This window comes from Falco cherrug, chromosome 3 (genome assembly GCF_023634085.1).
Source record: "Falco cherrug isolate bFalChe1 chromosome 3, bFalChe1.pri, whole genome shotgun sequence".
NCBI classification, from domain to species: domain Eukaryota; kingdom Metazoa; phylum Chordata; class Aves; order Falconiformes; family Falconidae; genus Falco; species Falco cherrug.
The window spans coordinates 49,680,875-49,693,075 of NC_073699.1; the positions used below are offsets into that span (position 1 = coordinate 49,680,875).

Consider the following 12,201-nt stretch of genomic DNA (forward strand, 5'->3'; position numbering starts at 1 on the left):
TTTTATTTTTACTTGTAAATATCATCTGTGTATTATAGTACTTTCATGCCTGCAGGCTAAGATTACCAGTCTTCCCTTTTTTTCCTCCTCCTTCTAAATATTCAATTACTCAATGGTAATTATTATTATGTGGCCTTCTTGGCTTGCTGCATTATTAGATTAATATAGATTTCTTGTGCCAAATTAGCGGAAATCACTGTTATACACAGCAACGAATCACTTTTTTTTTTTTTTTTTTTTTAGTTTTATTTACTTTGTTGAATAACAGGAAGACTTTGACATCATGAGGTTTTATTCCTGAGACTTTTAATATACCTTTGAAAGCTGAGCAGGAGAGGGTGTATTTTGGGTTTGTTTATTCTTTTGAAGGTTTCTAATAAGTAGAAACTTTGGTTAAATTATAATTTAGGTCAGTCAACGATCTGTAAATAAGGACCTTTGTGAATGAAATGACAGTTGAAGTCCCCTGATCTCTGGTTATTGTGTCAAAGGTGTGTAGCAGAGGTAAGAAAACCAAAAATGAAAGAAAAGGAGCTGTCCAGGGTACTGCAGCAGATTAATATTTACTCCCACTGTACAGAAAAAAAATCTGGCCCGAAGTGTTCACAAAAGTGCCACCATTTGTTACCTCCCCACCCCCACTCCCCAAACTAGATAAACCTTATATTGAAGTTAACTATAAAAAAAATTTCTGTGTATGAAAAACTTATTTCAGAATCATGTCACATTTCTGTGAATAGAAAATACACCCTTAGATCACAGTAACTGTCACAAATTGCTTATTAAAACTAAATTTTTATGTAAAGATTTTTGTCAAAGTTGCAGGCAATAAAACTTTTCCCATCTAAACTAATCTTTGAGTGTAACACAAATGGTTTCTATGGTAGTGTCGTAATGTAAACAAAACAAACAAACAAGAAAACCCCAGATCCCAATCTTGCATTACTTGATTGCTTTTGAAATGAATTCTTGTCCTTATGTGACCTGAAATGTGTGGTTACAAAGCTATAGAAATCCAAACGATCATATTTGTTTGATATGAAATGAAAAAAAATAGTTAAATTGAAAGTTTAACATCATGAAATTCAAAATCCCAAGTGGTATATAAACATTAAAAGAAACTTTGGACTGCTAATCCTAGGAAATTAGTTTTATGGATTGAATTCAACAAGGCTTCAGAAATGGTTCCATCTGCTGCCTAGCAGCTGGTGAAAGGATAAATTTAATTCATTAATTCATTTGGAAAAAAGGATCCAAGTAGTAAAGACTTCATTGCTCATAATGCACATAGGTGGAAATCAAAACTGAAATTAGGTCCTGTTGATCATCTCTGATAATGAGGAACATTTTCTTTGTCATTGTTACAATGGTCCTGATCAGGCAGTTGACAGTATATTGACTATATGGTGCTAACTGATATTTTTATGTCTCAAAAAGTTGAGAATAGTTCCAAAAGCATCGCTCCTCTTCTGGGAGGAACATGCCTAACTTTTGGGAGTTGCAGATTATGTAGTTTTAAAAAAGCTGAAATGTTTCACTGTCTTTATATGCTGTCTTTATATGAATATTTGTAACTTCTTTCCTGTTAAATCAGTTTAAGGAAACAAAACCAGATACCACTAAAATTAGAAAATAAACTTATTCACAGTTTAGTCCCTTCAATAATCCAAAACCACAATGTCAAATGTAAAGAATTTATTACTTTTCTTTACTTTTCTATTAGTCACAAGCTTCATCTTTTCTTTCCTGTCTTCAACCATTTTCTTTTCATAATAAGTTACAAAAACTTAGAGGAAGAGGGGAAAATATAAGTTAAAGTCTGAGGAAAGGCAATATTGAAATATCCAGAGTTTTAAAGGAAAAAATAATTGGACAAATGCTTCTATAAGAACTTGACGTTTAACTTGTAGCTGTAAAGCTATCCAAATTATCACAGCCTCCAGATACAGATTTTTTTAAAGTGGTTGCCTCTACTTTTTTAATCTAAATCACAAGCAGTGAGTGCAAAGTTATCTAAGGCTTTCAAACTGCGAGATGGTCAAGTGGCAAAGGCTGTTCACCTTATACCAGGCACACAGGTAAACGCACTCCTCATTACTTGCTGAAGGATACACAGGACTGATGAACCTGTTATCCTGAAACCAGTTAAATATCTGCCAATGCCTATTTTCAATGTTTCTGCTTGAGATGGTGATTTCATGAATGATATTTGGCTTTCCCCATTTCCTCTGTAGCCCATAGCTCACTGTGGTGGGTTTGTTGGATTTACTATAAAGGTTCTGTTCGCACCCTGTGGGTTGGGTTAAGAATTAGGATTTATGCATTTACTTCTACTGTTGCATTGTTTATACAGCTTTGGTTTAGTTTTGATCCCTTTTTTTTTTTTTTCCCTTTGAGGCTCTTCCACAGTGTCAGCTGCTGACTGATAGTAGGAGAACGGCCTCGTGGTGTGAATGAAAGGGACCTAGCGGTTGGTAAACAGAGATAAGGAATAAATAGAGCACAGGCAAAAGGAGATAGTTCTGTGGGAGCCCAGATTGCCGCCAGTCTGTTCAAGTGAGATGCAGTGCCTGTCCTTTTCCCAGATTAAATTAGTGTGCGAAATCTCCAGTGACCTCCTCCCCTTCTCCCCATACTCTTTAGCCAAGCTGAACAGCCTCTGCTGTAAAGTATTCATTTTATCTAGGGACAAGTTGGACAATAGAACTCTCCCTGTTACTTATGGACAGCTGTCGTGATTCATAGGGCTTTTCAGCATTTCATTTTTCGTAAGAGTTAAAAGGGTTTTACCTTGTAACTGACGAGAGGTTAGAAATGCAAAGATGCCAGCCCAGAGGTTGCCTGTAGTAAGGAAGTTAATAAATAAATATCACCACCACCCCCGACACACAAACACACACGTATCCCCTCCCCAATGTGCAGAAGGCTGTGTATTTTGTTAGTGCTGCTCTTCTTATTTAAAGGGGTTTAATTGTGATAACATGATTACACTGAAGCATGAACTGCATGGAGAAATTAACAAGCAGAGACACAGCGATATACAGGGCCCCCAAGGTTCCCTAAATTAAAGGTGACCAGTGCAAACCCAGTGAGTTCCCTTTTCCCTTCTTTGCCCTTGCTTTTGCCTACATCTCCTACTACTTTATTACCTGCAAATAACTCCCAGGAAAGAGTAAACCCTCACGAGATACCTTTGTGGTCCCGTATGTTTTTTTTTTAGTGATTTACTGCAAATATATTCAGCATTTTGACTGATTAAATAGACCTTCGGCAACCTTGAGGGTCACTGTGTAGAGTATGTACATAGAAAATGCATCAGCCCATTGTACCCTGGCAGCTAATGAGATTGGTCGTTAAGTAAATGACACAAAGCCTACAAAAAAAGCTTAGCAGCTCACTAGAGTATCACAGAGTGTCCCTGCACACCACACAACGACACAAACAGTGGACTAACCTAGCCCACCCCTGCTTTATTCTACATCACTGCTTCCCTGATGTCAGCGTGAGAGGCAGAACAAAGGCTAAAAGGCACACGGTAAGTCAGTCTGACAATTATGCCCTAGGGAGAAAGTAGAGCAAATCTTAGCCTAACCATGGGGTTGAAAGTCCGTTTCTAGACAAGTAGGTCATAATGAAGGGATTTTTTTCCCCCCTGTCACTTTACGAAGGGGAGAAAAATGTCTCTGGAATCAAGGTTGGGTTTGTTTCTTGTTTGTTTGTTTCCTTTTCTCTCTGTCTGATTTGCCAGCTTACGAAAGTTTCTGGAATTCCAAAAGTAACATGAAACAGTATGTTTTGTGAACTGGATATTGCAATGATAGTGTAATGAAATAAATATTCTTTGTAAGAACTGCCACACAGTAAGCACTGCCTCAGATGTACATGAACATCTGATGAACTTTACAGACAGAAAGTTTCTTTCTACTTCTCTGTAAAAATCTGCTGAAAATGTGTTATATGTATGAATACACATTTCAATCCACTAGCCACTTACACCCCTAAATACCTGGCACAGTTTTTACAACTATGCAGATATAAATGGAATTGTTACTATAATTTTGGGGTGGTTTTGAAAGCAGATTTTTATATGGTGTCTCTCTCAGTGTTGTCTTTTACGTGAGCTGAAATTAAAGAGTTGAAGATTGTTGTTAAACAGTTACACAGTCATTACTTATTTTCTTTGCACAGCAGCAAAATATTCAGTTGATATCTTAGAGTAGCAGGTGCCTGCCTGTGTAACCAATGATAAAATCTATTCTAGCAGTGTTTCAGTTTAGTATCTCAGGATCCTTTATTTTGCTGAAAAATGGCAACAGGAAGTTGCCAGAAAGTCTTGTTTGCATTGCTAAAATGTTTCTGTCTGCTTTGCACTTTGGAGGATCAGGGGATGTTAGGTTCAAAATGACATGATATTATTGCAAGATGCCTGTGTGAATTAAGTAATGCTTCTGCCCGCTCCCAGACCACTGAGAACCATATGTTTTAAGAATGCTTTCTCAAACACAGACAGTTAAAAAAGTGGGGTTTAGATATCAGCCTGCATTACAGTTGGTTTTTTGTTGTTTTGTTTTGTTTTGTTTTGTTTTGGAAGAGTTATTTAATTTCAGAAAACACTTGTCAATAGATGTATATTTAGACATGTCAGGATAACCTGTTCACTTAATTAAAACTCTTCATAGGTCACAGAAGTCAGTTCATTATGATATGTCGCTTACCCAGGGACATGACATCCTTTTTACTGCATGGACAATAGAAGTATCATCATAGCTTATAAAAACTAAGATTAAATGGGATATTTTAAGATATGCGTGTGATGATTTTTGCAAAGAGATGTGTGTATGCATATGTACAAATCCACATGTGTATATTTATATAAAAAGTGTACATATGCCAAATCTGTGTTCACCTATATAATATATCAGTTCACTGAAACTCAGTAAATATTAACAGTTATGTCTGCTTTTGCATTTCCCAATGATTCCAACTCAGGAAATTTCATGATGAAGTAAACTCAAGTAAAATTTTTTATTTAATTTTATTTTCCATATGTTTAAGGTGTGTGCATCTCAGCAACATATTTTCCTTATGTTACCTCGAAAAGTATAAGATATGAAAGCATCAGAAAAAAGCTTGCTTTTTCAGCTGAGCCCTATAATTCATAACTAGTTGCTAGATCAGCAGAGATTTAGTAAACTAAAGTGCTACAGCACAGTTTTGCTAATTGATATTAAGTTTTCAGTTCATTTTAACAAGTACAATTTGAGGATATTTTATGTTCAGGTGCATCACCACAGTGTTTAAAAAAGAGCACATGTATATCACACCATCACCACGCTTTTTACACACCTAAGCGAATAAGAATAAAGGGTATCAGATATTTCAGCATTCACCACATTAATGAATAAGTTCAGCTGTCCTTTATCCTATTAAAAGTAGAGAATGATTTCATACCGGTAATGCACGAGCAGAAGTGCTACAAAATTTGTACTGTTACTGTAATCTGACAGGTTGAAACCCAGTAAGTTTCAGTAGTTTTTTATAGCTTCATTATTTTTTCTCATCTGTCATTTCCTTGCTGCATGTAAGAGAAAAGGCAGAGAAAACTTGATTTCTGGTAATTAATGCTCATCTGATCTCCCTGATAAACTATGTAACATACCAGATTTTTAGAAACCACTTTTTAATGGACTTTTTGGACCTTGGAGTCCAATGTGAGGCCTTTGTACATATCTTTGTGCATGGTTCCAGGGTACAACAGTGTGAGTTTTGTGTGTGGATCCAAAAAACTTTATGGCATTACGCAGCTGGTTTGAATAATTTTAATTCCGTTTTTTACATGCTTGTAGATTTTCAAGCCAGTAATATCTAATATTCCTGATAAACAAGTATTTTCAAGGTCAGTCACAAACAATGTTCCCAAAGGCCTGGCTCTATGCTCCAAAATAAAAAATACAGCAAGTAACATACAGAGTAAACTTTATAATCTACTACATCCATATCTATATGGAGCATCTAGACTGAAATCTGTGTTACTTAAATGATTAATTTTGGAAATATGCATATATAACGATGACCTCTTGTAGTTTCTGTGCGCATAGTTTTGGATTCTGAAAAACTGCATAAGCAGAATAAGTGCTTCTGAATTTTAATTATCTTGAATCACTTCAGACTAAAGATATTGTTTAATTAGTGATAAAAAAGATTGTCTCCTTCAACTTTTTTTGGTACTTACATAAAATCTTTTTGGAGGGGAATTGCTCTCATTTACCCTCATGGAAGGCTTCTAAATAAAAATGACAGATTTCTAGTTAAAAAAAAAAAATAAAAGTGATAAGTTAAAAGAAAAAGTTACTTGATAATGAAAACGGGGCTTACCTTCTTGGGTAGGTGAACACTGACAACAGCGTTTGCACACATGAGTGATTACACTGAGGTGAGGTCGATGGCTCACTTCAATGCAGTAAAGCAGGTGTGTAAGTGTTTTGAAGATGAGGGGTTTATTGATTTTCTTAATAGATTCGGGTAACATTTGCTAGCTCATTTTTCAGGTTTGGCTTCATATGTGAACTTTTCCCTCCATTAAGGAACTTTGGTTAAAAGGACCTAGCTTTTAATTTAAAGACATGTATTTGAACTCTGCTCCATGAGGCATTAGATTAAAAAAAATGCTTTAGAACTTTTCCAAAATATCATTTAATGTCAGGATCAGAGTTCTCAATTTCTTCTTAACGGTGTTTCTTCAGGTGATAGTAAGAGTCACTAGATCGGGTCCCTAAATCTTAGCAGAAAATTTGACACCTTCAGTGCCCCTCCACCCCCCAAGTTAGAGCACTTGTACAGCAGCTGGATTGGCACAGCAAATTAGTAATGGCTCCAAAGGCACCGCTATGGACTGTCAGGTCAATAATCCTTAAGCATAGGAGGATATACGTGATACAGAGTAAAAGTCCACTTTTTAATGAGCATCAAAATACTGGTTTGCACTCCACATCAGAGATATTAGGGTAGTTAAGAAAACTGACACACATACCTTTTTCAAATAAAAATTCACATTTAAATGTTTGAATAAAATAAATGTTAAAATACTGTAGTAGGAGCTACAGTATCCAAAATGGAGACTTTTTTTAAAATTTACTTACTACTGTTCTCAGATCTTTTCTTCCTTGTTATATCAGAAGAGTATAAGATGTTTCCATCCTGTCTTCAAATAACATTTTTATGATGCAGTCCAGTGATTTTTATGATGGCTTAGAGGGCCTATTTTTAATTTTGTTTAATTTTTCTGCTGTGTGATTTTCTCCTACTTTGGGCAGAAGTTTGGCAGAATCTAACACACACAATCTAGATCTTGTTACAGAAGTAAGTTTGAAAGTAAGGATAGTGGTCACAGAAATCCAAGGCTGTGATTTTTGTATCAATCTATTTACTTTTATGTAATTCAATTTCTTGTGATTAGAACAACCCCAAACAAACCACAAACATTTGATTAACTTCCCACATTTTGGGAAAAATACATTTTCTTCCCTAACAATGTGGTTAACTCAGCCTCCATACAAGGTATGGAAAGTCACCAAAACCTGAACAGAAAGAATGACCATTGCAGTACAAATGAAGAGACTGAGTACACATGACATTTTCATTGTATCTCTAACATTTTATAAAATTAAACACCATTTTGAAGTATGGGTCTGATGGGAATCATCCTATATATAAGCATTCGACATTTAGTGAACAAAGTGCAACTGAACACATAAATCACTCTGAATAACATTGACACTTGGTCATAAGAAACATATATTTAAGGCTCAAGTGTATGTTCAAGCTACTTTATGGAAAGCCTTCCCATTTTTGTGAGAAACAGTGCTGTCTACAAAAAGGGTTAAAGAAAATGCATTCTGTTGCATCTGCTTACTAAATCCCTTACTTTAGTAGAAATTCAAATTTTGTAAAGATTATTCGTTTTATTGATGCATATAATTATAATCACAAGCCATCTGCTGATTTGGCAGGCATGGTTAAAATTCTCTAACTCTCATAACCTTTCAAGTACAGTGCCCTTGGGACTCTATTTCACTTTTATATTTTGGAAAACATGTAGGGACAAACAAGAGAGGTCATCTGCCGAAAGTCAGACCTGTAAAACATTAAAAGAATAAAGATCATGATGACTGCTCTTGTTTTAATAATAAAGAAAGTATTTTTGATTTTATTTCTGACTTCAGGAAAGATTATACTGGTTTCCATCACACACTTTGGGAATTTGAATTTTTTCTGGGGATTAAAGCTCTCTCCTAGCACTCCTGGGATCTGGGTTCCAAGTCTAAACTAAAAGAACAAATATTGTTCAGTCTGGTTGTCACAGGTGAATTAAACATATTTGACCTTGGCCTCAATTTTTCTTTTTACACAATTCCCATTACATTTCTATTTGAAATGTTTAACAAACACAATTCTCCTTTTTTAAATATTTTTTTTTAACTTGGTCATACTGAGTTTCACAGGGAGACACCTATCACAAATTTAGCTTTTTCCCATGAAGCTCAAAAGAGCATTTATTTAGAGGGCTATGTACAAAAAGACATAAAATGAGTGGCTAACTTTCTTTGCCCTAGTCATTAGAAATGCGTGACTTTATTTATATTAGCCTACCATTGCTGGTGATTAACCACAATTACAAATCTTTGGGCTTTTAGCTTATGAGAAGTCTTGTTCTCCAATTTCTTGTGTCCTTCATCATGCTTAGCCAAACTCTTTTCTACTTGACAATTCTTTCTCTGTTTTTAGTCTCTTTTGTTATATTACATGTGGTGTTACTCGGCTACTTCTAGCAGAAAACATCCACAAGGGGAAAAAAAATTAGGAGATGCTCTCTCTGTCATAATACAAAAATGATCGCGTTTCACTGAGTTGTAGGATATTGTCAGTGCTCTGGGTTAGGACAAAGGGTGTTTTAGAGGGAAAATATGTGAAGGTGGAAAACCTTGGTGAAGAATTGGGTAGTCCAGTGACTTCCTGATATTAGCAGAAGCCAAAGACAATCAACCCTCAACAGAACTGTCTTGCTTAATGCTGTATTGACATGTATCTTGCAGGAACAAAAGATGCGACTCTCTCTCCTATTTAATTAGTGTATCTGAAGGCCTGTATGCAACATGCATGCTGCTTTACTTCTTTTGGAAGTTTGATTCTCACCCCACACCCTCATTATAACAAGCAGGAGGGAAATGCACATGTTTGAAAGTGTCTTCACAGCTGAAACTAGGGAAACAGGCCGAGAGTAGCTCTGGTTTATTTCACAACCAATTAAGTATGACATCTGTTGAAACTCAGGAAATAAGTCTCCCTTCCCCCTGTTCATATACTAACTTAAGCTGCCAGTCTTTTGTTTGGATATGATGAATTTGACTCATAAGACTTTTTTTCTTTGGAGTAAATATACAATATGAAAAAAATAAAACATAAAGGTGTTTTTTATTAAAAAAACAACCAACTAGGTTTCACTGAGTGCATGTAAAAAGCCCTATCTGACACTCACAAATCAAGTAAATAATTGTGTCAACAGTTCTTTGCTTAAACACTCTCCTTACATGCTGAAAAAAGGCCATGTTTGTGACAGGCAATGTAGGCACAATAACGTTTTCTTTTTAAGAATCTGGCACTTGTTGGATCCCAAAGGCCAGCAAAATTTACTAGAGGGAATTTGAATTTTAATTTCTTTAATGTTATGATTGAAAATTTGGGACAGAACAGAAGACACCAAAATGAATAGGGCATGTGGCATTATGTATGGTTAAAACAAACAAACAAAAAAATAATTAAATGCAGAGCCACTGTCACTGGTGTCATCAGGTTTCTCAAGTAGACAATAGTTCATAGTAGACCAAGTAAGAAACACAGATAAGCTTAAGTAGCAAACTTAGACTTAAGAAAAGTACCGTATGCAGTATCAGATAATTGTTCAAGCTGAGAGACACTTCCCATTTATCCAACACTAATCCATGTGATGCATTTATTTACTAGGAAAACTTTTATTCCTTCATAAAATTTTGTTCAATTCAAATGTTAAGAAGATGGTATTTCAGTCCATACCAGTTCCTAGAGTTCAGTTTCCCTCCGTTGTGCTTAGAACTTTATTGTCTTCATTCTTCTATACCTAAATAAAGAAATACTGACCCTACCATGCTGACCTTTTTCTTTCTCTGCCTCTTGACCCTGGATTCTCCTGTGTCTCCAAAGCCACACTGCCCATATCAAAGCTGTGGTGAACTCTCCTTTTCTTTAATTTTTACCATCCGCTGATGCTCCCTTTTATTTGTTCATCAGCTTCATTTTGTTTGCCAGTTCTTTCCTACAAGGACTGGCACTGCCTTCATTCCTGGAGGATGGCTCCCTACTCTATTTCTCTTGCTTTTTCATCCCTATTTTAAAATATAGCTCAGAGCCACATAGTGTACGTGTTATTTAAGATGTAAGATGCTGCTCAGTGATTGCCATAGGTTCATTTGTTAGGAATCCTCTGGTGAAACGTCAGTGTGCACAGTGGAAGTGTCTAGTCCTGAGCCAGTCATCCAGATTCCCTTTAGAGTCAGTGGAAATAAAGAGACATTTCTTGGATGCCATTGATCTCACCCTGAAGTAGATGTACCAAAAAAATAAGATGTATCACACATCTACACAGTGGCAGAAATGCCTGCAGGTTGCCTACAGACTGCCCAGAGACTATGGGAAGCCAGCGGTTACTACCTCAGAAATATGTATCTGCATTTCAGGCACATAAAGTTAGGGAGGTGAATTGTGTCCTTCCTGTCCAGCCTACAAACTGGACTTGATTTCTTCTTATATTTTGTCTCCACATAAACTTACTATTTCTCACAATTTCATACAGGATGGGGATATGAATAATGTGGTATACCTTAGACCAGAAGTTTCCTCTTGTAGATACAGGGCATTGATGAAATTCAGTGTGTGCTCAGATATTAATGGAGAGCAGAACAGCAAAACTGAATATTGCTGTGCAGCTCAGAGGACCAAATTTACCCCTGAAACGCGATATTTACAAAGGGAAGGGGGCAATTCCCTGCTTGGTTCTTAGGACTCATATTTCCTTTCAGGAAAGGATTTTTTTTCTTAAAGCTAATTCTTAAAAAAATAAGAAGAAATAAGCTGTAAAGATTAACAATACCATTCATTTCAAAATTCAGTAAGGATTTCTACATTAAGCCCGCTGGATTTTTTAAACACTGCTGATAGAAGCTTTTCCAGATTCAGCTCCACATTCTCCTGTTGGTCACTACTTGGACTTTGTAGACAGTTTTAGGGGTGCCTCTGTGATTTCTCTCTCTCTTCAGGCTTCCAGGACTCTGTTTTTCAAGCTGTGAGGTAATAGAAGGATAGATTAGGTGATCGTTTTGCACTTTTTCTGTGGGTGATTATAGTGATTTGATGTTCTTCATGCTATCATAAAAACTACAAGCAAGCTTTCTGTTCAAAATTTCAGTTGCTGTACATACTTTGTATAGACATCAAACTTTTTTTCCATGTTTGAAGAGATTCAATGCCACAAATTTTTCTTTTTAGAAATTATTTATCATACCAATAGCTTTAGCATATAAGTGTGCAGGGGTTTTTAAAAAAAACTTCATCCTTTATATCTCTAGGGACAGGTTCTCAAAGATCCTCAAGACTGAGTCAAAGTGCTTAAATTGTAGTTCTAAGCAGGCAACCCAGAATTCCTTCAGGGATCAGAGCTGGATGGAGCTCAGCTAAGCTATGCTAACCCTTATGTAGTGTATGGTCCATATGGAATAGCATATACCTTAATCTGTACCATGGAAGGCACAGGCTGGCCTTGGAAGCAGGGAGCCACAGCTAGGTCTCTGACAGTCCTTTACCTTTTTATACTCTTTCCCTAGAGGGAGGACAGTCACAGGAGTAAACTCTTAAGATTATGCTCAGCTTGATCTAATTTTATAACAATGAGTTTTACAAAGGGTTAGTAACTATGTGTCCCCAGTAGCAGTTGCACACATCAGACTTAAAGTCAATGAAAATCATGCCTAAATTGTGGGCATGCAAAGTTAATTATGGAATAAATTGACACCAGTTCAATAAACATAACCCTTTAGACTAATTTAACATTTATCCTTAAAAGCCTAACCTGCTCACGTACAACATTCTCAGAGTTTTCTTCCCCACAATCAA

The 12,201-nt window shown here is 36.1% G+C and overlaps 1 protein-coding gene across 3 annotated transcripts in view; it reads left to right on the plus strand.

Annotated features, from left to right (window-relative positions):
* The window catches only part of ST18 (ST18 C2H2C-type zinc finger transcription factor), a 101,230-nt gene that overhangs the window by 1,759 nt on the left and 87,270 nt on the right, over positions 1 to 12,201 (plus strand). Inside the window, exon 1 of one of the 3 annotated variants that reach the window (XM_027811162.2) lies at positions 3,414 to 3,535. The exons of the other annotated variants lie outside the window; for them this stretch is intronic. The gene's annotated coding sequence lies outside the window, so the exon portion shown is untranslated. Of the gene's footprint in view, positions 1 to 3,413; positions 3,536 to 12,201 lie in introns of those variants that run through there. 3 annotated transcript variants of the gene reach the window in all.